At 35.1% G+C, this 5098-nt stretch overlaps 1 pseudogene; it reads right to left on the bottom strand.

Annotated features, from left to right (window-relative positions):
- Positions 1 to 3332: 3332 nt before the first annotated feature.
- On the bottom strand, positions 3333 to 4108 carry LOC102819214 (annotated as a pseudogene).
- Positions 4109 to 5098: the final 990 nt, after the last annotated feature.

Genomic DNA, 5098 nt, shown 5'->3' with positions numbered 1-5098 from the left:
GAGTCATAAAAGGGTTAAATTTGGTCACTGACTTTGAACTTAATAAAATAAATAAAATTTGACTGGGTAAGCATTTAAAACAATCTCTTATTATCTCAAGTTTGTTTGGTGGCAGGTAACTATAAATTACTTTCTCTAAAATTAAATTACAGTAAGTCGTCAGGTTATAAACGTCCAATTTACTGACGATCTGTAGCTACCTTTTCCTGTTATTGTTAAATGTCATAGAATAGGTTCCAACTCATAGTGACCCTATATAGGTTACCAAGGAGCAGCTGGTAGGTTTGAACCGCTGACTTTGAGGTTCACAGTCCAATGCTGATCCTATAGCACACACCAGGAGTCCTGTTATGTAAATTTGACTTCACATTGAAATAACTGACTCAATTTATATTGATCACAACTTTATCATCACAGTCACCTTCACTTGCTGCACATACAGCTTTCAAATCATGGAAAAGACTTCAAGTCTTCTATTACACTAAAGTTATACTACATAAGAACCATATGTATCAGTTTGACTTACCTACAAATTCAACTTAAAGTAACACTCTTAGGAATACATCTCATTCACAGCCCAGGAATTGAGTTGTAAAGTGCTTCTTCATTTCTTTCCTTTCAAGGTTGAGTTTGTTACATGTTGTTGTTAGGTGACATCTAGTCAGTATTGATTCATAGCAACCCTATGCACAACAGAGCAAACTGTTGCACGGTATTGGACCAATCTCACAGGCATTGCTACGTTTGAACTTCTTACTGCTGCCACTGTGGTAATCCACCTTATTGGGGGTCTTCCCCTATTTTTATGACCCTCCATTTTACCAAACATGATATTCTCCTCCAGGGATAGGTTCTTCCTGATAATGTGTTCAAAGTATGAGAACAAAGTGTGGTCATCCATCTTCCAAAGAGCATTCTGGCTGTACTTCTTCCAACACAGATCTGTTTGCTCTTTTGGAAGTCCTTGGCACTTTTAATATTCTCCTCCAACACCATATTTCAAATGCATCAATTCTTCTATGGCCATCCTTATTCACTGTCCAACTTTCACATGGATATGAGATTACTGAAAATTCCATGGCTTGGGTCAGGTGAATCTAAGTCCTCAAAATGATATCTTTGCTCTTGGACATTTTAAAGAGGTCTTGTGTAGCACATTTGATTAATGCAATATGTCATTTGATTTCTTTATTGCTGTTTTCATGAGTGTTGGTTGATTTGAGCAAAGTGAAGTCTTTGACCACTTCAATCTTTTCTCATTTGTATAGATGTTGTTTATTGGTCCAGTGGTGAAGATTTTTGTTTTCTTTACATTGAGACGCAACCCATACCAAAGTCAGGCTTCTTTGCATTTCGTCAGTAAGTATTTTTGAGTTTTCTTCACTTTCAGCAAGCAAGGTTGTCTCATCTGCATTTCCCAGGTTGTTAATGAATCTTCCTCCAATCCTGATGCCATGTTTTTCTTCCTATAATCCAGCTTCTTGGATTATTTGCTTAGCATACAGATTAAATAAGTATGGTGAAAAAACAATACTGGCACACACCTTTCCTAATTTTGAACAATTTGGTGTTCCATTGTTCTGTTCGAACAACTTCCTTTTGGTTTATATACAGGTTCCTCATAAGTAAAATTCAGTGTTCTGCAATACTCATTCTCAGCAATGTTTGTCCATAGCTTTTATGATCACAAAATCTAAAGCCTTTGCAAAGTCAGGAAATCAAAGGTAAACATCTTTCTGGTATTCTCTACTTGCAGCCAAAATCCATTTTATATCAGTGATGATATATGTTCTATGTGCTCTTCTGAATCCAGATTGAATTTCTGGAAGTTCTCATTCAATGTATGGTTGCAGTTGTTTTTATAATATGTTTATGAAAATTGTACTTGCATGCAGTATTAATTATATTGCCCAATGATTTCTGCATTCTGTTGGGTCACCTGTCTTTGGAATGGGCACAAATATGGATCTTTTCAAGTCAGTCAGTATGTCTTCCAAAATTCTTGGTATAGCTGAGTGAATGGCTCCAGCACTGCATAAATTTGTTGAAAAAACTTCAATTTGTAATTCGCTTAATTTCTAGAGCCTTGCTGTTTGCCAATGCCTTCAGTACATTTTGGACGGCTTCCTTCAGTATCATTGATTCTTGATTATATGCTACCTCTTGAAATGGTTGAATATTGATCATTTCTTTTTGGTACAGTGACTCTGTATTTCTTCCATCTTCTTTAGATGCTTTCTGCATCATTAAATATTTTGCCCATAGAATCCTTCAATATTGCATGTTGAGGTTTGAATTTTTTCTTCAGTTCCTTCAGCTTGTGAAATGCTGAACATGTTCTTCACTTTCAGTTTTCTAACTCCAAATCTTTGCATATTTCATTATAATATTTGGCCTTGTCTTTGCAAGCTGCTCTTTTGAAATTTTCTATTCAGCTCTTTTAACCCCTCGTTTCTTACATTTGCTTTAGCATCTCTATGCTGAAGAACAAGTTTCAGGGTTTCTGCTGAGATCCATTTTGATCTTATTTTTTTGTTTCTTGTCTTCTTAGTGACTTTTTGCTTTCTCCCTTTATGATGTTCTTGATGCCATCCAACAACTCTCTGGTCTTCAATCTTTAGTGTCTAATGCAACAAATCTGTTTTCAAATGACCTCTAAGTTCAGGTGGCATATGTTCAAGGTCATCTTTTGGCTCTTGGGAACTTGTTTTAATTTTCTTCAGCTTCAGCGTGAACTTGTTCTACAGTCTGCCCCTAACCTTGTTTTGGCAGATGTTATAGAGCTTTTCCTATATCTATTTCCATACAAGTAGTCCATTTGTTTTCTTTGTATTGCATCTAGTGAGGTTTAAAAAAGGCATCTACAATGAACAAGTCATTGGTCTTGCAAAATTCTATCATATAATCTCCAGCATTGTTTCTGATACCACGGCTGTATTTTAAAATGACTAATCCTTGTTTTATGTTTACAACCTTAGCATTCCAATTGCCAGTAATTAGCAACACATCTTGATTGCATGTTTGATCAATTTCAGACTGAAGAAATTGGTAGAATTCTTCATTTTCATCATCACTAACTTTAATGGTTGGTGAGTAAATTTGAAAAATAGTGGTATTAACTGGTCTTATTTATTGGTGTATGGATATTATCCTATAATTGACTGAGTTGAAATTCAAGACAGATCTTTACATGTTTGTTTGGATTTTTAATGCATAGACATGTAAGTCAGTTTATTAGATAAATTGTATATATTGATGATAAATGGTCACATCTATGGGTTATTTTTTAAAAATTTAATTATAATCAATTAAGATAGCATCTATGATCTTCATTACATTGTAAATTGTCTTAGGTAGTCATATTTTATTGTTGGAATGACAGCTTGTCCAAATTTTAAGAAAATTAGAAGATACATATGAACACCAAGTACTCCCCTCCTTCTGCAACAGTTTCAATAATTTTCTCCATCACTTCAGCACGTCTGCATGGGTGAATTAAACACGTAGGAGGTGGTGGGAGATGAGGCTGATTTTCAACAGTCACTATTTTCTTCACATGCTCTTGACTGATGTCTTCATACATGTGCTCAACTGTTAAAGACTGCCTTTGCTTGTTATAGCCAAATAACCATAGTTATGGTGTTTGGTAATATTTATTTGTAAAATAGCATCTTCATTTCTAACAGTAGCTTTAGCTGTACAATCTATAATTTTCCTTGCATCTAGGGTAATCTCATCTGTTTCCAAAATTCCACTCTCTTCGTATTCTTCTATATCTTCAGCTTCTCCTTCAACTTCCTCTTCTTCCTCACATAACACAGAACAATCTTGGAGTTTTATACTGTCCTTGCTTTCCAGTGCAATCTCCTCATGTGCTTCAGTTATTCCTGCAACACCTGTGCTGTGATATGTATCTATCCATTCCCCATCACCATCATCTTCTTCAATGATAGCTTCCAATTCATCTGAATATTCCATCTGCTTGCACCACTTGATAACATGGCATATTTTGGGTTACCAAAATTTGTTAGTATGTTGGTAGGTATGCCTTCACTTTAAATTCTTCCCCTGCAGCACACTGCCATGTTGGACATGAAATTGATGCCATTCCTCTTCAATTCATCATTCCCAGCATAGTAAACCATGTGATTTTCGGATTCAAAATGGTAAATACCAGTTAACTTTAGCTCACTAATGCTCAGGATATGGATGTTTATTTTATACGTTCCATTTCATTTTTGACAATTTCCAATTTTCCTAGTTTCATACTTCATACATTCCATGGTCTAATTATTAATGGATATTTACTGCTCTTTCTCTTCATTTTGAGTTGTGCCCCATCAATAAATGAAGGCCTCAAAGGCTTTACTCCATTTCCATCTTCATGGTCAACTCTTCTCTGAGGCAACAGCTCTTCCTCAGGCATATTATGAGAACCTTCCAACTTGAGGTACTCCTCTCCCAGCGCTATATCAGACACAATTGTGTTGCTCTTCATCACGTTTCAAAATTCAATATTCTGGTGCAGACAGTGTTCTACTGCTATTCATAAGATTTACAGTAATTAAAATTCAGAAGTATTCTGTCCTCCTTTTTCCTTTTTTATCTTCATCAAAAAGTTCATGGCAAAATGGAATTAAAAAAAAAAGTGAATTTGTTCACAATCTTTTTCAATATCCAATGTGTATTATTTACAATGGGACACATAACCAGACTGCTTTAAAAATGTGTTAAGCTCAGTTAGAAAAAATATATTGTGTATTGCAAATTAATTTTAATTTTGCAGTGAAAACTGTTTGCAAGGTGTTCCAGACTTTTTACAGATGGAAAGATCTTATATAAAGTCCAGTGTGTATCTCCTAATTTATCCTTGATGATGCATGCTTTAAAATTTTGCAAAAATACAAAATAGTGTTTCCCCAGGTGGACAGGTCTAGGCAGAACTTTCAGAGTGAAAAAGACTCTGGCAAAAGGTCTGCTGAAATTCTAATAACTAGTCTAATAATCAGATTTTGGAACCAAATCTGTGTTTGTTTTTCTATTTACCCACACTTTGAATCTATGGAACAAAATCAATTCCACTGTGCATGGGGTCACC

Source organism: Chrysochloris asiatica, unplaced genomic scaffold (genome assembly GCF_000296735.1).
Source record: "Chrysochloris asiatica unplaced genomic scaffold, ChrAsi1.0 scaffold00253, whole genome shotgun sequence".
Taxonomy (NCBI): Eukaryota; Metazoa; Chordata; class Mammalia; order Afrosoricida; family Chrysochloridae; genus Chrysochloris; species Chrysochloris asiatica.
This window is presented reverse-complemented; position numbering and strand designations above follow the sequence as displayed.